The 26,467-nt window shown below is 45.1% G+C and overlaps 1 protein-coding gene across 3 annotated transcripts in view; it reads left to right on the top strand.

Annotated features, from left to right (window-relative positions):
- The window catches only part of GPR45 (G protein-coupled receptor 45), an 83,211-nt gene that overhangs the window by 15,110 nt on the left and 41,634 nt on the right, over nucleotides 1-26,467 (top strand). Inside the window, exon 1 of one of the 3 annotated variants that reach the window (XM_032351694.1) lies at nucleotides 23,652-24,155. The exons of the other annotated variants lie outside the window; for them this stretch is intronic. The gene's annotated coding sequence lies outside the window, so the exon portion shown is untranslated. Of the gene's footprint in view, nucleotides 1-23,651; nucleotides 24,156-26,467 lie in introns of those variants that run through there. 3 annotated transcript variants of the gene reach the window in all.

Here is a 26,467-nt window from a genome sequence, read left to right as displayed (position 1 = left end):
CACCATTGTTCTTAGCACTGTTCTAGTGACTTCATATGCCAAACCATAACAAGCCAGTCTTTGAAGATCACATACTATAGGATTCCATTTGAATAATATTCTCTACAATATAGAAATGGGGAATAATCCAATGGTTGGCGGGTTTAGGGATGGGGAAGGGAGGAAGGTGGGTGTGATTATAAAGGGGTGGCCTGGGGCAGATCTTTGTTTTGTTGGACTAGTTTTGTATCTTGAGTGTGGTGATGGTTATAAGATGTCAGTTTCAGTTTTGACACTGTGCTAAAGCCATGCCCAATGTAACCATTAGGGGAGACTGAGTAAATGGTACAAAGGACTTCTGTGTACTATCTCTGTTACTTCTTATGAATCTCTATATAATTATTCAAAATAAAAAGGATATATATATATATATATATATATATATATATATTTGAGAAGGAGAGATGGAGGGGGGGTAGGGAGAGAGGGAGAGAGAATCTGAAGCAGGCTCTATGCGCACCATGGACCCACATGGGGCTCAATCTCACGACCCTGAGATCATAACCTGAGCCAAAATCGAGTCAGACGCTTAACTGACTGAACCACCCAGGCACACCACAAAAAAGTGTTTTAAAGAAATACGAAAGTTTGGAGAAGAGCTGTTTGAAGAAGATAGCATTTGATGGGGAGCACACTCAGCCGGAGGAGCCAGTGTGATCACTGGATGGAGACATAAACAGCTTGTAATACTGGTCTGAATTCTGAGAGCATCTGAACCCAAGATGAGGCTAAATTAAGCTGCAGGCCTGTAGTGTGGTTGCTAAGGGAGAGAGGGGAATGAAAAGAGAAGATAAGGATATTTATGAGATGGAAAGAGGAGGAAGACTTGGTAGTAGGAAGAACATGGGCTCTGGGTTGTCAGTGGGGCAGAATTGATATTAACATAGGCGTGGCTTCCTGGGCTCTTTTATTCCACCAGAGAAAACAAGGGTTTTCAAACTATTGGACTGCGCATCAAAACAACTGGATTCTAGAACCAGATATGCAATACATTAGTTAGATATATCATGTTAGATAAACCACTCCATTCCTGAGTCTTATTTCTTTTTTTTTCTTTTTTTAAAAAATATTTTACTCATCCACTTGACACAGAGAGATCACAAGTAGGCAGAGAGAGAGAGAGAGAGAGAGGAAGGGAAGCAGACTCCCTGCCAAGCAGAGACCCTATGCAGGGCTCCATCCCAGGACCTGGGGATCACGACCTGAGCCGAAGGCAGAGGCTTTAACCCACTGAGCCACCCAGGTGCCCCCTGAGTCTATTTCTTTAGCAGAACAGTGAGTCAGTCACTGTTAAGTGACTGTTAAGTCAGTGCTTTTAATCAGGTAGTTTGCGGTTTGGATCTGCCCCACCTGTGTTCATCTGGGGACCCAGGTTGAGGGCCACAGCTACCCTGGACACATCTTCTCAAGGCAGATTTCCAGAACACTTTTTTCTTTTTAAGATTTATTTCTTTATTTCAGAGAGAGAGAGAGCGCGCGTGTACTCGTGTGCAGGAGGAAAGGCAGAAGGAGAGGGAGAGAAGCAGACTCCCCACTGAGTGGGGAGTCAGGTGCAGGGCTCATCCCAGTACCCTGAGATCATGCCCTAAGCCAAAATCCAGAGTCAGGGGTTCAATCCACTGAGCCACCGAGGTGCCCCTCCAGAGCTCATTGTAAGCCCTCTGCTTGTTCATGTCTACTAAATTTCTCTTGCAAAACACGTGACAAATGACAGGAAGGGTGGGGAAGAGTGCACCACTCCTCGTGGATGGGGATAAGAGGTGAATATTTGCTGAATGAATAGTCTGGTCTTGATGTGGTTTGAGCTTTGCGTTAGGCCAAACTTGGGTTCAGGTTGCTTGGAACAATCCAACCCTGCCTGCTAATACTGATACTACAGTTGTGTTGGTCTCTTCAACAAATCTCAACTGAACCTGGTTTTCTGGCATGGCTTCAAGCCGGGAAAATTCCCAGATTCCTGTTGGACTGGCTTTGCCTGCTTCCTGTGAGAACTCCTGACCTTGAGTTAGCTTTCTGGAGTTGAGGCCCAGGGTGGTCACCAACCTGATGTTTTCTTCACAGTATGGAACTTCTTTTGTTGGCCCTCTAGTCCCCCTCCCCATTTCCTACCCTTCTGTGTTTGAACTCTGTAGCAAAAGGCTCTTTTGCATTCTGTTATCTGCTTGGGTTTGGGCCTTAAGGAACTAGCAAGGGATCCGAGTAGGGATGGGGTGAGGTTGGGTGTTAGCTCCTTGTGGGGGTATATGGGCGTAGGCCAACTGTAGGGTAGCCTTGGTCTGACTATGGGGTAGCCTTGTGTAACTGTGGGATAACTCTGACCTAACTGTGGGGTAGCTCTGGACTGACCATGGGGTAACCTTGGGGCACTGTGTCCCTCCACTAACTTCACTGATGCTCTCATGACAGTTTTTTCTTACCATTTCCTTTCCCTAGAGATAGCTACATCCTCCCCTCTACTATTCAGCTTGTAGGCAGTAACAACTCTACTGTTTCTGAACTTTCCCCATGTGGTTTCCCTATATCTGTTCATATCTTTATCAAGAGTCTCTTTTATTCATTTATTTATTTACTTATTAAATATAGTTGGTTTCCTTCTTTTTTAAAAGATTTTATTTATTTATTTGACAGACAGAAATCACAAGTAGGCAGAGAAAGAGGTGCGGGGCGGGGCGGGGGGAAGCAGGCTCCCCGCTGAGCAGAGAGCTCAATGTGGGGCTTGATCCCAGGACCCTGGGATCACGACCTGAGCCGAAGGCAGAGGTTTTAACCCACTGAGCCACCCAGGCGCCCCAAGAGTTCCTTTTATTAACCTCTCCACAAATGACCCTAACTTGAGCATGTCCTGTATTTTCTGCTGGGACCCTCACTGACATGGACCTTCGATTCCAGACTGGTGCATGAAAGTGCAGGGATTTCTGCCCGTTTTGTTCATCTCATTGCCATAACCCCAGTGCCTAGAAAAGAACCCATCCCATAGAAGGTGCTCAATAAATATTTCAGTGGATCTTGAACGAATGAAGAAAAATGAACACTATGTCTCACACAGAATGTATTTGCCTCTGTTATCCAAATGAGAGAAGAATGTTGTGCTCTTCAAGGTGGGTGCACCTGAGAGGGCATTATCTTGGACTGGGAGAGTCCTTTTTCTCTTTCAAATAATAGCCATCTAACCATTTCCAAATCCACAGTTCTGGGGCATGAAGTACATTCACATCGCTGTGCCACCATCAGCATCCATCATGAGGTACAGACTGAAACCCTGTACCCATTAAACATGAATTCCTCATGTTCCAGCCTTTGGCAACCATCATTCTACTTTTTTCCTCAGTGAACTTGACTACTTCAGGTTCTGTGTGTAAGGCATTTCTTTCAGATGATAATTTTTCCTTTCGTCTGACTGACTTCACTTAATCACAATGCCCTCAAGTTTCACCCATGTTGTAGCATGTGTCCAAATGTCTTTCCTTTGGAAGGCTGAATACTATTCCATTGTGTGGATATACCACATTTTGTTTATCTGCTCAGCCACCAATGGACACTTGGGTTCTGCCATCTTTGGGCTATTGTGAATAATGTTGCCATCAATATGGGTATATAAATATCAGCTTGAGCTTCTGCTCTCAAATTTTGGGGGTCTAGATCTACAATAGCTGGGTCATATGATGATTCTACATTTATCTTTTTGATGAACCGCAATACTGCTTTCCACAGCAGCTGTACCATTTTAAATCTTGTGAACCATGCACAAGGCCTGGTGCACTCTGTCTGTCTGTCTGTCTGTCTCTTTCTCTCTCTCTCGATAGTAGCCCTCCTAATGGCTGTGAAATGGCATCTCATTGTGGTTTTGATTTTTCGTTTTGCTAATGATCAGTGGTGTTGAGCACACTTACAGATGCTTATTGCCCATCTGTATATCTTCTTTAGAGAAATGCCGATTCAAGTCCTTTGCCCATTTTTGAATCAGGTTGTTTTTACTGGTGAGTTGTGGGAGTTCTTTACATAGTCAGGATATTAAATCCTTGTTTGATATACGTTTTGTAAATGTTTTCCACCGGTGGTCTTTTCACTGTGTTAATACTGTTCTTTGATGCATAAAAGGTTTAAATTTTGATGAAGCCCAAACTGTCTGTTTTTTCTTTTGCTGTATCAAATCTGTAGATTTGGGGAAGCATCATTACTACACGTGGAAATATGACATTTTTTCTCAGTGGAACCCACACCCCTTTAGGGCCCCAACATAGCACCCCTTTACCACCGAGCAGAGCCTGTGGGGGCCCTGTGCTGTGTCCATTCACTCTACCACTCTTATTTGACACCAGACTACAAAATTCCCGATGGTAGAAGTTTCTATTCATCCTGGGCCAGGTAAAGTGCTACACAGTACAGAGAGGAGCTGAAAGAATGTTGGATACGTAAATATCAGGGTAACAGAATAAATGGCTGTAGGAAGGAAGAAATTGGCTTCTCAGTGGGGCAACAGAGCCTCAGACCTGACCGTTTTCAAAAGCTCTTTATTTCTTTCCTTTCTTATTGTCCTGGGAGGTTGCTTCTCAGTGAGACCTGGCTTTTATATAATTGTCTGCAGGATAACAATACTGTTCTATAGCCCTGAAGCAGTGGCCTAATTTCCCTCCTTCTTTAATGAAAGGGACATGTCTTCTGTGGGAAATCAGTGATTTATTGAGTGACCAAAGACTTTTTCTGTTCCTAATAGAAACCAGTGTAGATAAGCTACTTACTGAAGGTGAGGAAGGAACATGACCAGCTATTTCTGAATAGGAAATTAATTTCATCGCCCCTGGTGTGTCCTTGCTAATTTGGAGCTGGGTTCATCCTGGTGTTCTCCCTCAAATGGACAGCCCTCCTCAGGACATTCAATCCAAACACCTGTTTAATGAACTTTATGCACGTAACTCTCTTGTGAGCCCCCAAGGCTCTTGGAACACAGACTCAATATAAAATCAAAATTGGGAGCATTCATTCCAAATTAGAATAAAATCTACTGAATGAAGCCTGAATAGCTGTTAATTATCCTTTTCTAATTTTTCATTCCTTTTAGAATTGCTGATGTCACTCTCCGATAAGGGGGTAGCAGGCACCAAAGCTCAGGAAAATAATAGTAGGAGAAAAACATGAAATTACGAAAATTTTCCCAATTAACTTTTCGTGCAAATTGGAAAAAGGCTATCATTATAAATTATTTGATTTCAGCAGAGGAACATCGCAGTCAAGCTTGCCTTTCGCATCCTGCTGCAGCAAGTTTTTGAAAAGTCATGAACATTCTAGAAAGAGCAGGGCTTTGAACTCAGACCTGGATGTGAATCCTTGCAGCACCTGTCCCCTTCTCTCTGTGGGATCTTGCAGGAGTTATGTAACCAGTTGTAGCCTCTACATGCTCATCTGTAGAAGAGGAATCAAATGGAAAATGCTTTATAGATCTGCTATAAGATTAAACGAAATAGCACGTGTAAAGCATGGCGCATACACTCCATAAATAGCCCCGTACACGCCTCTCCCACTGTATGTGACATTTGTTGTGGACGTAGCAATTTAAGGGGGACTTACTTGTTAGGGAATTCCTTATTTAAATAACAGACTAGTGGTACACCCCATGACTGAGGCTCCGTGGACAGAAAAATGACTCTTCTTTTTTACAAGGCGTCTTCTCCTTTTTTTTTTTTTTAAATATTTTATTTATTTATTTGACAGAGAGAGATGACAGGCAGAGAGGCAGGCGGAGAGAGAGGAGGAAGCAGGCTCCCTGCTGAGCAGAGAGCCTGATGTGGGGCTCGATCCCAGAACCCTGAGATCATGACCTGAGCCGAAGGCAGCGGCCTAACCCACTGAGCCACCCAGACGCCCCTGTCTTCTCCTTTATCCACACATTTCTTCATCAAACATTCGTGTGCACTGTGAAAAAGGAGCTGGTAGCAGAGAAGGATGGAAAACCGGGCTTGTCCCTAGAAGCGTGGCCTGATCTGCAGTTCCCTTTTTCTGCCGTGACTTATTTTCAAATGTCACCAGACATGGGTCTCTTTTTTAATATGCAGTAAGCCAAACACTGATAGCAGTTCTTGCGGCAGAGATAAAGGGTTTTATTATAGGAGTAGGGAGGAAATTTCTAAAACCGGCCTTCCCGAAGACAAGGGGAGCTGAGCATTTATGGATTTTACAAGGGGGTGGAGATCTGAAACGTGGAAGCAGGTGATTGGACGTTGGGAAAGGAGAAGTAAGAGGGATGATCTCAACTGCTTCTGCGCACGGCGCCATCCAGTGACATCCGGGCACTTACGTCCGTATGCGCAAAAGATGGCGGCAGGCGTGTGACCGTGCTGGGGAGCTCTCCCGGTGTGTGGGGCTGCAGGACTTCTTGCCCGTTTGCTCCAGTCTTATCTGGTCTCCTGATAGTCGGTCAACTTCCTGCAAAACAGGCTCATCCGTCAATTAGGTTGAACAGTGTTCTTGGGGTAGAATGGTCAGGCACGTGTTAACGTGTCGGGTTCACGGATTGTCCCCACATACTCGGGCTGGTTTGGGAGAGCGGCTGTTGCCACGTGGATCACTGTCCGAATTCCCCAGGTTACCCTAAGCTCCAGGGCTGGGCTCTGTGGGCTTCACTCAGGGCTGCATCCCTGCGCCCAGCACGCCATCAAGAGAGCCGTCACCAGTCACCACTGGCCGCCGACTGGCATCCAGGAAATAACGGTTTTTTTCCTCATCTAATGCAATATAATCTCTTCATTCTCAAGTCCCAAATCCGAGAAGAGACAGGCAAGACACGGCATGTTTGGTCACTTCATTTTTCTCTTTCCTTTTAGTATGACAGGAAGTGAATGGAGTGGCTTTATCTATATACCATTTCTGAGGGATGTGGCAACATTTGGGGGGAGAAGTTGGCTGCAGACTTAAAGGACTTATAGGAGATTAGAAACAGGCTGCCCTGTGGAGCCCAAAGGCAAGTGAGGATAATTGGAATCCTGTTCACCAAAGAGATACGAGGCCCTTCCGTATTTTTTAATCACAAATTTCTCCGCTTTTATTCCCTATGGAGAAATCTGTCTCCACAGATATTTATAGTTCAGACTCCCAGAGGGTGGGAGCCTCCCATCCTTGCTCCTCGGAAGTTTTCTTCTGCTGACAGAGCAGAAGAGAGGGGCTAACCCTGTCCAGAGGGCTCGTGTTAGAGGACACATAGACCACCTGCCTCTTACAAGGCCCATAGTAACCAGGGGCTTCCAGGAGGAGGGAAAGTTGTTGGTCTTCATTTTGGAAAAACAAATTCCCTGCAGAGACATTTTCGTGGTCTGTTCTCACTTTTATTTATTTACTTATTTTAAGATTTTACTTATTTGACAGAGAGAGAGAGAGAGTGAGAGATCACAAGTAGGCAGGCAGGCAGAGAGAGGGGGAAGCAGGCTCCTGCTGAGCAGAGCCGATGTGGGGCTCCATCCCAAAACCCTGAGATCACGACCAGAGCGGAAGGCAGAGGCTTAACCCTCTGAACCACCCAGGCGCCCCTGTTCTCCCTTTTAAAGAAGTCTGGCAGCCAGGAGTTGTGTCTTTCTAAAAGATTTTATTATTGATTTTAGAGAGAGAGGGTGTGTACAGAGGCGGAGGGGCAGAGAGGGAAGGAGAGGAAAAGGGAAAGAATCCCAAGTGGACTGAGTGCCGAGCCCGACTGAGCAGGGAGCCAGATGGCACTCTAGATCTCAGAACCCAGAGAGCATGACCAAAGCCGAAACCGAGAGTTGAATGCTTAACTGACTGAGCCACCAGGGTGCCCTGATTTTAGTGTCTTTTTTAGAACAGTGTGGTCCCCATTGTTAAAACCCCAAATTCAACTAAGTCAAAGTTACTGAGGCAGTAAAGCTAATAACGAAGCACAGGTCTGAGAACTATTTAGAAGTGGAATTGGAGGTAGAGGGCGAGGAAAAGAAGTCAGCTCGTGGCACACAGATTTCTGTGTAAGAGCCTGGGATGTGGAGTGTCACTATCGGAGGGAGGGATTTGGATGAGGGGAAGGGACAATGTATTATTAAGATACATATTTGGATATTTGAATAAAGACCAAAAGGAAACACACACATACACAGTGATGGGGTTCAGGACACTAGTCCAAATTACGGCTCCTTGGCATATTGAATATTTCAAACAGAAGCTAAGAAATGACATGTGCAAGAAGGACTTTCTCACCTTTCCCTAAAACAGGTCATAAAACTCCTATGTGAGAAGTGTTCCCCCTACACGCAGAGGAAAAGAGCATCTTCATCTTGGAAGATAAAGAGACAGACACAGAAATCTGAATGAACAGGCTTTACTAAGTTTCCTCCAATTTAGTACACTGGACTCATACCCTTTGTCCAATCATATTTTTCTACAACCTTCCACTCTTCATCAAACTAGTACAAAAACACTCAGACTTAACCATGTCTTCTGGTCTTCATTTCCTATGAAGGCTCCTGTGTCATGTAGAACTTAAGTTAAATAAATCTGTAATTCTCTTCTCTTGTTAATCTTCTGTTTTAGGGGTCCCAGTCAAGAGCTTAGAAGCATGGAAGAAAAACAAATTTCCCTCCCCTACAAGATGCACACACAATGATTTAAAAGGGAAGCTTATTTATTTTCTACATAGGTGTGCAAGCGTAAGCATTACATGGTAGTTCCATGGTGTTGGGACACAGTCTCCTTCTACCTTGTTTTGTCATTAACATTATCCATGATGGCTCACCACCAAGTCCATTTTGCTCCAGTGAAATGGAAGTAGAGCATACCTCTTTCCTTGTGGTCACGACCCACAAGTTTCCCAGGTCCCTTTTGCTCACATCTCTTTGGCTAGACCTTAGTCACGTGGCCATACCTCATTGCTGGAAAAATGCAAACATTGTCTTGTGTCCAACTAACACTCTAGGGACAGAAAAAGGGAGAATCGAAGGGGAGAGAGGGGAATTTTTGCAGTGGAAGGTGTGATTTGGTTTGAGGCATATTGAGTGCCCATGGGCAACTCAGAAGAGGGGCCTCTGGGGAAAATTGGACTTAAGATTTGTGATTTTCATTAGGGAGCCATAGGCACTTGATCAAGGGAGGAACCAAACAGACCCAGCATTTAGGAGGGCAAATGTTGCAAGTCATTTGTGGGATCACTTGGAAAGCAGTGAGGCTGAAAGTGGGTTACATGGGGTTGTTGCAGAGATCTAAAAGACTTTGCAAGGGAGGAGGCACAGAACTCAGCAAGTAATTAGGGGGGAGGAGACAGGGGGAGAGTAAAAAATGACACAAGGTGTCAAGTGCAAGTACCTGAGAGACTGAAGATGTCACATACAGGAAAAGCAGAAAGGATAGATCACAGAAGGAAGAAAAGATTGGTTTTAGATAATTTAATATGAGCTACCAAGAGCCACAGAGATGGGCAGTGAAGGACCCAGGCTTGGTATCAGAGCTCAAGCTCAAATTTGAATTCTGCCACTTCTGTTTTTTGTTTGTTTGTTTGTTTGTTTGTTTCTGTTTTGTTTTGTTTTTAAGATTTTATTTATTTGAGAGAGAAAGTGAGAGAGCATGAGAGGAGAGAAGGTCAGAGGGAGAAGCAGACTCCCCATGGAGCTGGGAGCCCAATGCAGGACTTGATCCCGGCACTGTGGGATCATGACCTGAGCCAAAGGCAGTCACTCAACCAACTGAGCCACGCAGGAGCCCCTGAATTCTGTCACTTCTAAATCATGTTTTAATACCCTGACCAGGTATTACAACAACTTTGCACTTCGATGTCCTCAAAAATAAAACAGGAATACTAAGAGGGCTCATAGGGAGAATTGCATAAATGTGTGTAAAACCTGCACATAGTAAGTGTTTGATATATGTGTGATTTTATTACCAGAAAGGATAACAAGTTAGGGAACTGGCAGTTGGAAAATGTAAGCCAAAAGTTCCAGTGGGGGTGAAGGGTAGAGATTTGGGAATCCTTGCAACAAGCTGGGAACATGTAAGATCCCCAAAGGAGAAGCCAGAAAGTGTAAGCACTCACTTGGAGAATGTACAGATGTGGGGAGGGGAGGCCTCCTCTGAACCCAGTGTCCCCACACAGCTGTGGTCTCTGCACCATAGACAACATTTTCTCAGACCGTACCAGCCTTGTCACTTTCCATTAGTTAGCTGATTGTTCCATTAGAAGTCTGTTTCCCATCATACTCCATGAGGGCAGACCCTACGCTGAACCCTAGCACCTAATGCTGAGCCCAGCGCAAATTAGGTGCTCGGTAATTACTTGTTGTTTAAAGGAATCATGTCAGGTTGTAAGATCTGCTGGGGGAGGAGTCTGCAAATATTTTTGTTGCCATGGAAGAGCACTTGATGGAGAAGAACTTGCTAGAAAGGGGCTGAAGGGAGGGGGGGTCAACTTTAACTTGGCTTTTACGATTTACACCAACCATCCTCTACCCTTAGGCTTATTAAATGGCAGAACGATTTTACTGAGAACGAAGCTTTAAAATGCAGTCAGCCAAGCAGATCTAATCACATAAGCAAGTGAAAAATAAACAGCCAATGTCTGGAATGGCTAATCAGAAGCTGGAAAAAAAAAAAAAAAATGAATGTATGTGATTCCCTCGAGGTCTGCCAGTCACCTTCTGGGTACACATCCATGAAGCCTCATGGGGACATCCAATGATTCTGAACACTTATTTATTTGCAAGGGACTGCCAAGTGTTTTATGAATATAATAAATGATTCTCAGAGCAGAGATGCAATCCTGCCTCTCTACCAAGAAGGAGAAATGCACGGTTGGGCACTTGGCGTCCTCCTCCAAAGAATTCATCATTGTCAAGACAAGTCCAATGTCAGACTCCACAATGTGACTGACTAAGTCTTTAACTCTATCATAGAATGGGAGCAGGAACAGCCCTTGGCAACCAACCAATCCAAGCTCATGACCTCATTTTAATGATTAGGAAATCAAGGCCTTGAAGGGAACCAGCACATCAGAGAATGAGCTTTTACTGAGTACCTACTATGTGCCCAGCCATGTGCTATCTGCTCCCCCATAGTTCTTCATTGAAGCTTCATAAATATTTTCTGGAGCTTGTTGCAAGCATTGATATGTACGTCTTATTCAGTGAGGGCAACGCACTTGCCCAAACCCCCAGTTGGGGGTAGAGTTCTGACCCAAACCCTGAGTCCCTGCCTGCTGCTTCAGTCAGGAGGAAGAAGCTTATGCTGTGGCAACAACCTCATAGAGCAACAAGGAGTTACTACTGCTCGTGCTCCATGTTTGCCACAGATTGGCCAGGGCCTTAGATCACCTTCATTCAGGGAAGGAGGGACCCAGCCTGAGGGCAGCTCTAATGTTAAGGGCCAAGAGCAGAGAGGAGGGTATCAACCCACATTGCCCTTAAAATCAGCCCAGAAGCGCGCAACTCACAGTTTGCTGGCCAACACAAGTTGCTTGTCATACCCAACCTCAAGAGAGCAGAGGCGGCAACCCCACAGAGTGGCTGGAGACCCACAGGAGATGGCCCTTTCTGCTTCGCCAGGGTACCACCGTCGACCTGGTTGAGAAAGAGCAAAGTTTTTGTTCTTTCATCTATGGCAGTTTATATGAATATAATTATGCTGGCAAACATTACCGGACCCCAATGCTGAAAGATGATATGTGAAAAGACCTAAAGGTACAGACTGTACGATAAAAGAAAACAGTGTTTGGGTTTCCCCAGATCTTGAGATTAATGCTTATTTTTCTGGATGATATATGGTGGTGAAAAAGTGATCTTTTCTAGTCTATTTTTTTTTCCTGCCTCCAAAATGCATGTAAAAGTTTTACATTACTATAATTCGAAATTAATTTTAGGAAGTAAAGGGACTCCCCAGGTAGCATTTTATAAGTCTCTATTTGTGTGTGTGTGTGTGTGTGTGTGTGTGTGTGTGTGTTATTATGGAAACATGTCGAACACAGACAAAAATAGAAGAGTATTGTGGTTGTTTAAAAACATGTCTGCAAGTCATTGATGTCTCTCTCCCCTTATACCCACATAGACATTGGTGATTGTCTCTGCCCAGCAGTATGATGGAAACAATGCTGCATGACTCTGAAGCTAGATGAGGGAAGGCAGTGCAGAATCTGCCCAGGCTTCTCTCTTGAGATGTGTACTTTGGGATCCCTGACTACTGTAAAAGGAACCCCTTTTTATTAAAAAAAAAAAAAAAAGATTTTTTAATTGACTTGAGTGAGACAGAGCATACAGGGGGTAGGAGGGCAGAGGGAGAGGGAGAAGCAGACTCCCCACTGAGCAGGAAGCCCAACTCGGGACACGATCCCAGGACCATGGGATCATGACCTGAGCCGAGAGCAGATGCACAACTGACTGAGCCATCCAGGTGCCCCTGTCAAAAGAATACTAAGAACTGCTGTAGGGTTGGAAAAAAATTAGTATTCCGTATACCCATCCTTGGTTCATTGGCTGGTGCCCTATAAATTAGGCTGACAAAAGACAGATTAACAATAGAGAAACAGATAAGTTTACTAACATGTAGAGTGCACACACACACACACACACACACAGGACAACTCAGGGATGAGTCACTCAAGGGGGTGGCTGAACTTGGGCTTAGAGACCGTCCTAGTAAAGACCAATAATTTTATAGAGAAGTGGCAAGACAAAGGAAAAGGATTTGGAACTTCTAGGGGCAGCGAAGGGTGGGAAAGCAAATTTCTGGGTAAAGTGGTGGTAAATATGGACTAGTTTTAGCCAAGTTTATGTCGATTCCTCTTGTCCCAGCTTTGGACCTGTAAGAGTCAAGAATTATATCTGTGATTAATTTCCATCCTTCCAACTAAAGAGGGGAGGGTAAACACCTTTACAAATTTCTGTCCTGCTTGTAGGCAACTAGGTGGAGGGGAAAATGCATTTTTTTTTCATTGCTTTCAGCTCAAATAATTCTTATGCCGAAGTGGCTTATTTTGGAGTGGCATATTTTGCTACACTTGACTGTCTTCGGAGAATCCTACATATAGAGAGACAGACAAAGAGTCCAAGGAACCCCAGATGTTAGAGTCTTTGCAGCCCAGGGACCAGGCATGCGCATGAGTGAACCTTGACCTGTTTTCAGTCTACCCAACATCTGACAACTGTAATTGCATGAGAGACACAAAGTGACCGCCATCTTGGTTGAGCTCAGTCAACCTCTAGCACCTTGAAAGACAATAGTAAAATGAAGGTTGCTATTCCAAGACTCTAAGTCTTATGGTGACATCTGCCACAGCAATAGGAAACCACTATGTATATAACAAACCCCACGTACAATATCATCCACATTCAACAGTGATCAACTCCTGGCCAGTCTAGACCCCTCCCTACATCAAATATTCAGAAGCAAACCTCCTATGTCTCACCACATCCTTTCATCTACATATGTTCCAGCATTCATTTAAAAAGATAAAGATTCTAAATATATTTTTAATCACAACACCATCAGTCATGTGTTGAAATGTGTCCTCCCAAAAGATGTGTTGAAATCTTAACCCTGATGCCCTTGAGCATGATCTTACCTGGAAGTAAGGTCTCCGTGGATATAATCAAGTTAATGTGAAGTCATCCTGGATTAGAGTGGGGCTGACTCAGTGACTGGTGTCCTTCAAAGAGGAGAGAGATTTGGACACAGAGACACACAGACGCAAAGGGAGAAGGCCACTTGATGGCAGATACAGAGACGAGTGAGGTGTGGACAAGCCAAGCAACCCGAAGGTTTCCTGACAAGCTCCAGAGGCTGGGAAAGAGGCAGAGAACAGATTCTCCCTCGGGCCTCCAGAAGGAACCAATCCTGCTGCCAGCTCAATTTCCGATTTCCAGCCTCCAGAATTGTGAAAGACTAAATTTCTGTTGTTTTGAGACACCCAGTCTGCAGGAATGTACTCGGGCAGCTCTAGGAAATGAGCACACTAGCCAAGAAATGCTCTATTTTAAGTTGAGAATTGGGTATTTCTTTTCCCCTCACACATTAGCTCTCATCCTTCCTGAGCTTGTTAACCGCTTCTTGTCATGTGTGGAGATATTATTTGGTATCTCATAAAAATAGAAGACCGTCAATCATACTGGAACTGTCCTTCTCTTGTCCTTTTGCCCTCGGGTCACACAGTCCTTTGTAAGCAGCTGTGGCCTGGACCCAATTGAGAGAACTCAACCCCTGTCACACGTTCTGGAATAGGAAGTTGTAGTTGAAGGGAAAGAGCCTGTGAGCTTTGGCCCCAGACAGACTAGGAGTGGAGCCCCTCTCCTGTGAGGCACTTCAGCCAATGCATTTGGCTTCTTCTGAGCTGGTTCTCTCCTCTGAGCCTTTTCCCCTTCAATTGTACAAGAAGATTAACCCTTTATATTCCAAGCTATTGCCATGGGAATAAATAGAAAGGTTTATGAGAATGTTGGCCCAGTGCCCGGCACATTGAAGGCTTGTTTCTGCCTTTTTTTTTTTTTTAGAGATTTTATTTATTTGGGAGAGAGAGAGAGAGCAGGGCTCAATCCCATGACCCTGGGATCATGACCTGAGCCCAAGGCAGATGCTTAACTGACTGAGCCACCTTGCTTCCACTTTGAATAACCAAAATGGGAAGGGGATCCCAGGTGGATCCCCAGGAAACCTCTTGGTTTCCTCAAAGTATTGCAACAGCTGCCAAGGCTATGCTCAGAAAGCAGGAGATGATTCTGTGTTCTCCAAGTTCAGGAAGAAAATGACCTGGCTTGAGAAGCTGCCCCTTGAGCTGCTGAGGACCAAATACGCAGGGCCTGATGTCATGGTAGGAGGGCATTCTAAACAAATCTCCTGCGGAGAGTTACTCCTTCCATCCTGAGCTTTGCATCTGCATCATAAAAAATGCAAGTGGTAACTCGATCAGCCCCCACCACCCTCGGGAAAATTAATTCATTAGAGCGCTCCCTTCTAAGACTAGAAGGCTCTGGGTGGTTTAAGGGCCACAAGGGAGCCTGGAGGAGGGCTGAGTTCAGACAGACACATCCCCAAAGTCTTTCCCGTCCTGTGCAGGGTGCTGGGGTTGGCTGACGCTCAAAGTTAATGGAATGGGCTGCAGGGCTGGATTTGGGCAGTGTCTGCACTCTGACCCTTCAAAGTGTAGTTCTTCCTCCTGGCTCTTCGGCTCCCCAGCCAGGGCACCGGTGCAAGGCATTCGGCCTCCTTGACTCCAGGTCCCTCATGCATTAAACGAGGGTGTCGGGCTGGATGAATCCGAGACCCCTTCAGGCGGTAACGTCCATACATCGCTAACTAGAGCTCTAGCCTTGCTTTTTCAGCTGGTGCTGGCCCATCCATTACTTGTATGCTTGGCTTCAAGGAAGAGAAAAGCGAGTTAAAGGTGGTTTTAGCTATCAGGACGCTTGATTAATTAAGGGAACAAAAGATCCACCATCCAGGGCGAGAATGGCCACTTATGAGTGTCTCCGAGGACATCATATTCCTCTTCTTCTCAGTGCTTGTCTGGTTTTTCATTCCCTTGGAGTCTCAAGGGCACAAAACAGCTTTGTTCCCACCCTTCCTGCACTGGACATTTATATGGGAGCCCGTCTCTTTCCCACAAGCTCTCCGGCCATCTCCCCTTACACCGCACTGACCATGCCCCCCAAACCAGGGCCCAGCTCACCTGCCCAGGTGCCCAGGTACGTCTGGACCAAACCCAAGGTCTGCTGCCAGCAGAAAAGACATTGGTGAGGAGGCTTCAGGTCGCTGGGCCAAGCTGGTCCTACCCACAGCTTCCCTGAGGGAGAATCAGCGTTAGTAACAGGATCCTCCCCTTAGAAAAATAAAACTCACTGAGGATCATCTCCTTTTACAAAACCACTTCCGGCAAATTCCATGGGCAAAACGTGGGCCTTGCCTCTGTTTTACTCCCTCTTCAAACAAGGAGCATTTTGTTAGGGGCCCTGTTTGGATGGAAGCCGGGCTTCGCTCAGGTTGACAGTCATCATCGTACCTCGAAGGTGGAACTGGTGAGAGCCAGTGTCCCGAGCTTTGTCGCAGGTGAGCGGGACAGAGAAGGCAGAAGGGGTGTCTCCATAGAAACTTCTAGGGACTCAGCGCACAAGCCACCCTGACAGAAAGCGTCTCCTGTGGCCCCTCCAACCTGGGCCTGGCTGCTGACAGAAAGCTTCTTCCGATTTCCACCAATTCTCCCAAAGGCCTCCATGGCCCTTGATTTCCCAGGTGATACAATTTCCCCATCACAGGCCTAGCACAGACTCCAGAACCAAGGCAAGTGGTGTGAGAAACAGAGGTGAGAAGGAGGAAGTGAAGGTGATGTGCTTCATGATGTTTGATGAGACAGAGACTGGCTAACAGAAGCGGGCGGGATTAAAATAATATATTAAAAAAGTGTAGAGTTCCAGCAAAGGGATCCGGGCAAGGCAGCCTGCGGTGTGGACCCACACACAAGAAGGAAACCAAGAGCCCTTGCTCTGGCATTTATTACTTGAGTGATTTGGGGAGTCTCAATTTCCTCATCTGTAAAAGGGAGCTAATGTCACATTTTATGGAAGGCTATCATGATTAGAGGTAATGTTAAAGTCAAGGGAAGGGGCTATGCTAAGATAACAAACACTTCTAGCTTGAGAGGGCAAGGGAGAGGTCTAAGTTATGTCCTTTTCTGGGGATGGTGGGTCACTCAACAGATCTCTCTGAGCATCTACAGAATGGCCTGATGCTATCCCTCTTCAGAAGGTTAGACAAAATTGTCCGAAAGTATCCAGAGTGAACCTGACACAGGAGTTCCTACTAAATACTGTTAGGGTATGGAGTCGACCTCTCCTCAATTAGACAGAGAACACTCTCGATAATGCAAGTCACACAGCGAGGTTTATTTCCACCTAGCTGGGGCCCAAGTATCTGCCTGGAGCAGCGGCTTTCAACAAGGATCCCGAGCACTCAAAGCCAAGGGTTTATATAGCATTTTCAAGGCACTTTTTCATAGCTACATACATATCTTGCGCCCCACTTTGACAGTTTAACTTTTTGCCACCCCGGCGTCACCCGGGAGCCATCCTGGTGGTTAAGTGAGATTTAGGTTTAGAAGAAATTTAACTTTATTTACATTTCCTTCTGCCTCAGCCTCCTTCAGCTTTATGGTGGGGAGGGCGACCTTAGGCCTTGAGGAACTGAGCCATTTGTCTCTGGAAATTGGGCCATTGAAGAGATAGCCCTTTTTGTTGTAAATCAGAGGGACATTTGCAAACCAAGGGAGACTCCAGTCTTGCAGGATTGTGATCTCTGCAAGTTAACTATTTGTTTTTCTTTAACATCTGGTCCCTGTGGCACCATAGCCTAACTGCCCTGGTGGTGTAAGATTAAGTTGTTTCTTAGGTTTTAGCTACTTTCTCTTATCTCAAGCTATCTGCGCCCTGTGGGCTGGTTAGGGATGCTCAGTACAATGGCTTCCTGGCCTTCAGGAGGGCCATTCTTTTTTTTTTTTTTTTAAGATTTTTTAATTTATTAATTTGACAGACACAGATCACAAGTAGGCAGAGAAGCAGGCACAGCAAGGCGGGGGGGGGGTGGGAGTTGAGGGGGAAGCAGGCTCTCGGCTGAACAGAGAGCCCGAGGCACGGCTCCATCCCAGGACCCCGGGATCATGACCCGAGCTGAAGGCAGAGGCTTAACCCACTGAGCCACCCAGGTGCCCCAGGATGGCCATTCTTATGCTAACCCACTCTTTCTGTGCAAGGTGTCTGCTTTTGCTTTGCCAAGAGGGCTGTACTTATGTCAGGGCCAGACTCAGGTGGGTACAGCCTTGTTTTTCTTGGCCTTCACACCTGGAGCTGGTTTCTAGGACTTGTTTTTAAGTCCCCTGGGGGAAGGGGAGCAGGGACAGTTTAAGGGTTAAACAACAAAGTTATTGTTTAACCTCAATGGAAACCTCTGGCTAAAATAAAAATATAAAATAGGTCCTTACAATAGTACCTGTTGTTGCAAATGAACAAATGAATGAAGGAAGGAATAGTTGTTCAGGGGAAATGTACACAGCCCTTGCCAAGTGCCCAGGGGCTGCAGGCTCTCAGTAAATGGCCACTCCCTTCCCATGGGTGAAGTGGCAAAATTTAAGGTGGTCTCCCCATAAAAAGAATCAACATAAATAATAGTTTAAGGCAAAACTTTTTTAAAAAGCCGAATTAATGTAAAAAATGCACAATGAGCAAAATAGCAAAATGTTTAAATAAAGATGGCATCATTAACAGTCCTGGGTCATATTGGAGCCTGAGGCAAAAGGAAAAATCCCTAGTTCTTATCCCATCTTTAGTTAAAAATGAAGGTTCCATCCCCTGCCTCCGGTCTTCCCTCCCTCCGACCTCCTCTGGGGTTCTGGTGGTTCCCTCCTGCATATTGGAAATAATTGTTGCACTTTCTATTAAAAAAAATGAGAATGCCCTGACCTACCCCCAGGCTGACCAGAACAGAATGTCAGGGGGCGGGGCCTGAGCATCTGTATTGTTTAAATTCCCCAGATAATCTTAGGATGCGCTCAGGCTGGGAATCACAGGGACTGCCAGAGCCTGGTGGGTTCGCTGGAAAGCCAGCCATCCCTCCTCTGGGGGCTCTCTTAGCAGAGAGAGGAGGAAGCAAGTAATTATGCTCTTATTTTTTTCTGCGCAGACCCTGGAGAAGAGCCAAAATGCCAGGAGTCTTTCTGGCAATCCGAGATTTACTGGTTCCTGGAGAGCCTCCTTGAAGAAACAGGCTGCCTGCCAGGCACCTGAGAGAGACCTGCTTTGCCATGGCAGATCACTAAGATCCTCAGTCTTCAGTGTCCCCTTCTCTCCCAGAGACAGTACACCTCCTTAGTAAGGTGTTCGTGAAAAACAAATGTCATGCAAATGGCATTCCTAGTGCCTGGCGTGGGCTAAGTCCTCCAAAGGGAGGGCTGCTATTATTCAATGCTAATTTTTATAATAGCGATAGTGAAGAAGGAATGTGTGCATTCCTTTAGCTAAGTCAACAACTTCTGCAGAAGCATTTGGTAAATGCTTTGGGGTAGATTCACTGCGTTGACCTCTGGGAAGCTATGTTTATCTGGTCAGTCAATACATAGTTCTTATTCCTGCACTTCCAGCTGGCACCATTCGGGGCACAAGGGACAACAGTGGGAATTCAAAGAGGAAGGCCCACCCCTTGCAGTGCATGTGCAGAGAAGAAGTTGAAGAACAAACAAATGTATGATAGATTCTTAAGGAGAGGTACTTTGAGGAAAATAAAGCAGAATAGGAGAGAGAAAGCGACCAGGGATGTGATTTTTGCCAAGGGTTTGGTGGAAGTGACATTTAAGCAGAGCTGTGAATGAATGAACCACGGCTTCATCTGGAGAATATTCCAGGCATGGAGCTACAGTGCAAAGGCCCTGGGGTAGAAACATAGAGCCATGTGGCTGCTGAGAAGTGAGGGAAGGTGGGCTGAATATGGCAGGAAGCTGGGCTCTGGAGGTTTATTCTGAGTACAAGGAACCTTAGAAGATTTTGAAGGAAGTGGAGGTAGTGCACATTTACTAGAGATAAAAAGGCCTGATAACGCTTTGTGAATTACATGTGCATAGGTGAGGGGGGAAGGTTGCTAGAGAGGTCTCTACTGAGGGTCTACAGGGCTCTGCCCCTGTCACAGAAACCTTCTGCCCATTCTCTTCTCATCCTCCAGCTCCAGAAGGTACATCACCTCCAAGAACACTTGCCTGAACCTTGTAGGGCCTGGCTCTAAGGGTGGGGCTCATTGATGCTGAGAACGGGTTTTGGGACAGCTTGCTGAAGCTACAGCCAATACTCTCCTTTCTCCCAACCATTCTTTTCCCAGCAATCAGGTAACTGCTGCGAGTTTAGCTTTTCCGTTTTCTCTGTTACAAGAAAGCCAAGAAGGCCAGAAGAGTTAGAAGCAGAATTTCTAAACCAGTGGATGGTTGAAATGACCTCAGCCTTCAAGATATTCCCTTCTTCAGGGTTAGGGATACCCCTCTTTTCTCCCCCTGTGTGGACAGCTATTGAACACTGTAATCCCCCGTGTGATGGTATCAGAAGATGAGGCCTTGGGGAGGTGATTCGGTCATGAAGGAGGATCCCCTCAGATGGGATTAGTCATCTTCTAAAGAGAGACCCCAATATCTTTCTCCCTGTCTTTCTACTATATGAGGATGAAGGAAAAGTCTGGAACCCAGAAGAGGACTCTCAGTGCCCAGCCATGCTGAGTCCTGATCTCAGACTTCTAGCTTCCAGAACCATGAGGAAGAAATCTTTGTTCCTAAGTTATCAGTCCATGGTAATTTTTTATAGCAGCTCATAGGGGCTAAGACACGCGTTCAGCTTCTACTCTGTGCCACACTCTCCACGGGGCAGGGGGTCCACAGGACTAGACTGGCAGACGTCCCTGACTCTGGGGTGCCCCTCGGCCAAGGGTAGACTGCTCCCCACTCCAGTTGAGCACCTTCCCCTTCCTTACCAAGGAGAGGTTCTGCTGTCTCTACAAGAGTTCAGAGATGCTCCAGCACAGCATCAGCTGCCCCCTTTCCCCATGTCTTTATAACATCAGTTCAAAAGCCTCACTAGAATGATAAAATCACTCTCCAGCATTCATTCCACACATTCACATCGTGTGACTCCTTTGTCCCTGGCACCGGCATGAGCAGAAGGCTTATTGCTCTTCCTTTGATTTTTTAAAATTTTATTATTTGGTCTGTATTGCATTTGTAGTTTGCTTGGGTTTTCTAGCTGTGTAAGAGCCACAAAAGTCATTCACTCTGTTGTCTCTATTTATGCCCATTTAAATAAGATTATAATTAGGGCGCCTGGGTGGCTCAGTTGGTGAAGCATCCAACTCTTGATTTTGGCTCAGGTCATGATCTGTGATCCTGGGATCGAGCCCTGTTTTGGACTCCGTGCTGGGCTTGGAGCCTGCTTAAGGTTCTCTTTCCCTTTGCCTCTGCCATTCCCTTACTAAAAAAAAAAAAGAAGAAGAAGAAGAAGAAGAAGATCATAATTAAAGTGTCTTAGGCTGAGGGGGTTCTGTACTTTAGTCTAACAGTGACTGAACTGGAAGGAAGGGCTTGGGGGAAACTGCAGACTGAAAAGGGGGCTGGGCTAGGTTTCCCACTGGAAGCACCTTTCATTGCCCTTTGAGCAGTCCTTGCGGTGAGCCCTGGTCTCAGCAACAGCATAGACAGCTCCGATCTTGTGTGACAAAGAGGAACTCGGACATTCGGCTCTAGTTCCCACTTTACTTTCTCTCACTGAAGGGGTTGCCACCATGTTTCTTAAGTGCACCGGCGCAGGGACCAAGCCCCTTACTAAGCCTTTGTCCCCAGAGCTCTTAACCTTGGGTTTTGCTCACAGTAATTATTTAATGAGCACACGTAAACCGAACTTCATGAATTTTTGTTTATTTGCTCTTACCAGCCATAAGGGAACTCGGCCTTCAAGGGTGCTGCTGGAAAAGCAACCATTTGCTCTTTAAAATGACATCATCTCCATTTTTTTTGTATCAGTAAGTGTATTTCCCCCTCTTTCTTCCTTTGGTCTATTTGGTCTCAAATCTTATTGGGGAAATCAATCGGAGGTTGCTTTTTATAATCGCTCTCATTCTGGTTGATTTAGCTATTATTGGACCATCTTTATTTCTTCCTAAAGTATTCAGATTTAATTACATGTTTTTCTTCTGCCTTTGGTTCAAGTGTGCTAATTATGCAGTATTTAGTCTGTCTCAAGTTTAATATTAGACTTTGCATTGTCCCTGCATTTGCTAAATTGCAGAGAATTTATATTTTAGGGCTCTTGCCATTCATGGTGTTATTACTTGAGGAAAGTAATATATATAGAATATGTATATCCTATATATATCAAATATATGTCATATGTATGTACAAGAGCAGGCTTAATATTTCCATTTTCAGGTGTAGAATTCTACTTACTAAATCAAAGTTGGTTAATTCTGTTTTCAGCCCACTTATAAAGTTTGTTTTAGTAAAGTTAACCTGGTACTACAACTTTTTCTTAGAACGAATGGTGAAAAAGCAGAGGAATTGAGATATTGAAACGTTGTCTCATTGGTGGCTGTTGGTCACTTCAGTGTGGCTTCTGCTTTAGGATCTTGCTTTGAAGGCGTGCCTGGGTGGCTCAGTTGGTTAAGCATCCAACTCTTGATTTTGGCTCAAGTCATGATCTCATGGCTGTGATATCAAGCCCCATGTCAGGCTTTATGATCAGCGGGAGTCTGCTTGTTCCTCTGCCCCTTCCCCTCCTCAAGCGTGCTCTCTCTCTCAAATAAATAAATAAAATCTTTTCAGAAGGAGAGAGAAAACTCCTCTCAAATGTCTAACTAAGTTTGCAAAAGGAAGAAAAAAAGGATGACAGAGAAGGAACATTGGATGACATAATGCTTGAGAATTTTTACAAATAATGAGAAAATTAGCTTCCTTATCAGTATCAGGAAGCCCAACTAATGTCAAGCAGCATATTTAAAAAGACATTTGAGGACACCTGGGTAGCTCAGTTAGCTGAGTGTCTGACTCAATTTTGATTCAGGTCATGATCTCAGGGCTCCATGCTCAGTGGGAAGTCTACTTGAGATTCTTTCTCCTTCTCCCTCTTCCCCGCCCCCCCCCCCACCTCACATGTGGGCTCACTCTCTCTCTCGAAAATAAATAAACCTTAAAAAAAAAAGAGAGAGAGACATCTGTAACTATCATAACAGAGAAATGCCATAGATAAAAGATCTTAAAATCACTGGGGCACCTGGCTGACTCAGTTGGTGGGATTTGTGACTCTTGATCTCGGGGCCATGAGCTTAAGCCCCATATTGGGCAGAGAGCTTACCTTAAAAAAGTAAATTAAAAAGATCTTAAAATCATCCAGGGAAAGAAATTTAAAAAAATAGATTATACATAAAGGAATCAGACTTTCGGTTGACTTCTCAGATTGTAATGAAGCAAGGAGATGATGGAATGTTATCTTCAAGGTCTTAAAACTGTTGACCTAGAAATGACAAGAATGAGGAAGAGGGTGGTGATTAAGGCTATTGAAACAAAGTAGCAATGGAATGAACAAACGGGATTTTTTCAAGGAACTTAGTGGTGCCATCAAGGGGCCTTGTAGGTTAAAGAGTAGGTAACCTTCAACCAGAGTTCTGAGGTTTTCATGTTGATGGCCTGAACCACCGTGTTGTCCATGTCAGAAACCAGAAGTCAGGAAGGACAGATTTTGGAAGAGATGTGGATGAATTTAGGGATTTTGTTGTCATTACTACAGTTGTTCCTGATTATAAATGTGAAACAAGATCTAGGTAACGTACAAGAGTGCTCATCTTACTAATATTTACAGTTTCCTGGGAACTGGTATTTTATAGTTTATTTGTTTGTTTTAAAAAGTAACACAGATCCATAGAAGAAAAAGAAGAACTTACAAAATGCACCAAAAGAACATTTAACTCCTCATAACTAAAGGGTTAACTACCCTTTGGGATTTTGAATGTTTCCCTATTTTATTAGCAGAACACCCAGGCAGGCATTTAAAGTATGGGGCAAGTGTAGATGCTGATTAATTCTTGATGGTTGACTGAGCATTTGTTTAATCTTTGGTTGTGACGCGTTGCACTTCAGGCAGAGTGGGGACATGCATGAAATGATGTTCTCAGCACTCTTCCTGCACGCTGTATGCCTACTGCAGTGAACTGGGATTCACAAGGCAAATGTCAGTTGTGAATGTATTAACCTCGTTTCCTTGGGAACCACTGAGCAGAGGGGAGAGGCCGGTCACATCCAGCAGCCTGCTATGTGTAAGGCAATTAGTTCCAGAATTTGTCAGATGACGGTTCTATTTTTGAGCACTTTGAGAAAAATATCTTGACAGGTGGGGATTTCTCCTCAGTTTGGGTTGGGAGTTGGTTTATAAGCAACAGCAATGCAAGTTTAAACTGCTTCATATCAAGATCATTATCATTTGTTCCTCTCAGTGAAGGGTCTTGACGGATTTGCTCAGGGTTAAGATTCAAGTGAGGAGGCAGAATGCTGATGTTCAGCTCATGCTGCTCAGAATAAACACAGCTTGTGGCGGGCATCCTGCTTCATCCTCAAAGTCAACACACAAAGCTCCTCATTAGTTTGCCTGGTAAGTAACAGTGGTTCTTTTCTGCTAGTCATATGGATTTGGGAAATAATCAGAGCAATGCAGCCTCCATTTAGGGAGCGCTACATGCCAGGCAGCGTGCTCAACCTGGATGGCCGTCATGATAGCCAGACACCCCAATGAGCCCTGTGTGGAGGGCCGGAAGATGGCGGATTGGCCTGTAGCATGAGCATGATGAAAGGAAGCAATGAAAGCTGTGAGGAATCATGATCTAGAAGTCCCATTTATGTTTGTATTGTATATAATTTACCTTTTATTTATATTATGATGTTTTGGGATCTTCAAAGATCTTCCTGATCTTGCCTCTCCTAGTGTTAGCCAATGCTTAGAGATGGCAAAAGGCCAGGCAGGGGGGAGCCCTCGCTGAGCAAGCTAAACAATCTGGAGCCAGACCTCCTTTGTCTGGCCCCACCTAGCCTAGCAGGTTACAAGTCTCCACCTTAGTCATCCCAGGGCCAGGTGTTAGGCAACTAGAGACCACCCCCAGAGCCCAAAGTTGGCCACAATTATTCAAACTAGCTATTCTAGGATATTCGCCCTGCCCTGTTTGTCCTTCCCATGGAAACCCCAATAAGACTGTGTCCCAAACCTTCACTCCTGTCTTCTGCCTCCTGACCCCCTGGTGCCTTTCTTGTGTGACCTTGATTGGCATGCCTTCTGTCTCTAGGACATGTGAGTGAAGTAAACATTTTCCTGCACCTTTGTCTTCTCTTGTGGCCACACCCGTCGGACATCTCATAAAAGAATACGCAACAACATGGGTAATAGCCATTATCCACAAACTTACCAGGTGCCTATGCCCATTTTAAGTAAAACAAAACAAAACAAAACAAAAAAACCTGAGTTATAAAGAGCTTAAGCCCACATAAGGGAAGAGCAGAATTTGAACCTAGGTTTGTCTGTCTGCAAGCAGCCCTGAAACTCTGCCCCCTCAGACCAGCCACACAGGCTTCACCTGGGAGCTTGGTAACTCCCAGGTGCACAGTCTCGGGCCCCACCCCAGATCTAGTAAGTTCGATTCTGCCTTGTAACCGGACCCCAGATGGTTCCAAGGGAAGCTGGAGAGGTTCTGTTCTCCACCCACTTGGTCAACCACCACTGAGTGGGGGAAGTGTGTATGCAGGGCATTATGGGAGTGAAATCAGTGGAGCCAGACAGAGAGCATCTGGGATTCTAGAGAAGGAAGCTGATGTTCAGGCTGGGATGGTCAGAGAAATGTACCCTATGAAGGTAGAACCTATAGAGAATAGTTCGGATTCAAATCCATTAGCACTTAAACAATTTTACCAAACCATCCCTCTTGTCTGACCATCCCACTATCTCCACACACAGAAGCTACTAAGGTCTCCATATACTGGCCCAACCATGTTTTCCTGGAGCTCAACATTTTATCTATGATGTGGTGAGTGCCTGTATAGGGAAGCAGTACTTGGTTGTGAAGACAGCTCAGGTAACAGGAGGGAGCCTGGCTCCCGGCCCTGCTGGTACAGAGGACATCCAGGCAGCAGTCTCAGATCCTACTTGGAAGTGGGTGTGCAAAGGAGTCATTCACTTCTCCATTCCTGTGTCCCTCTCAAAGCCATCTTGTAGCCAAAGTTAGAAAAAAGCCAGTCTCCAAGAATCACTTTCTATATTTAAACTCAAAGATGAAGTAAACATTTCTTGAAATGCGTATTTCAGAAAACATGCACATTTTTAGGCATAGGCAATGATTTAAGCTTATCTGCTAACACAGGAATTTTTTTAAAGCACGTGATTCTTTTTCTGCACACACGAAAGAGTCCTGACCCACATTTGTGCATATGCCTATTTACAAAAGAGATAGAAGAGCACACTACCAATGCCCACTACCTGTTAAAAGGCCAATCCTAGACAGTGGTGCATTTCCACAGTACCTGCGTGTGGCCCATCAACCTATAGGGGCCTCCGGTTCCCTCATGAGACACTCACCATGTTCAACCCCAAGCAACCAGTCTATACAGCCTCCCTAGACAATGACCCGATTCAAAAGGCTGTACATCAGCCTGCAGCCCCACTTTATTTTTCTTCATCGCACTTACCACCATCAGACTTGGTGTTCATAGTTTTTGTTATTTAACTGTTTATAGTCTATCTCCCTGCCCCTTGAATACAGGGATTTTGATGGTGTTATTCACCACCGAATCCCCAGCATCTAAAACAGTGTCTAGCACAAGAAGTTGAATAAATAAACTTGTGCGTGAATAGAAATCTAAATGAACATGCTAGTTAAAAATCACCGAACAAGGGGCGCCTGGGTGGCTCAGTGGGTTAAA

The sequence above is a fragment of the Mustela erminea genome, chromosome 7, assembly GCF_009829155.1.
Source record: "Mustela erminea isolate mMusErm1 chromosome 7, mMusErm1.Pri, whole genome shotgun sequence".
NCBI classification, from domain to species: domain Eukaryota; kingdom Metazoa; phylum Chordata; class Mammalia; order Carnivora; family Mustelidae; genus Mustela; species Mustela erminea.
The sequence above is the reverse complement of the archived record's forward strand: the minus strand, read 5'-3'. Positions and strand labels throughout refer to the sequence as shown.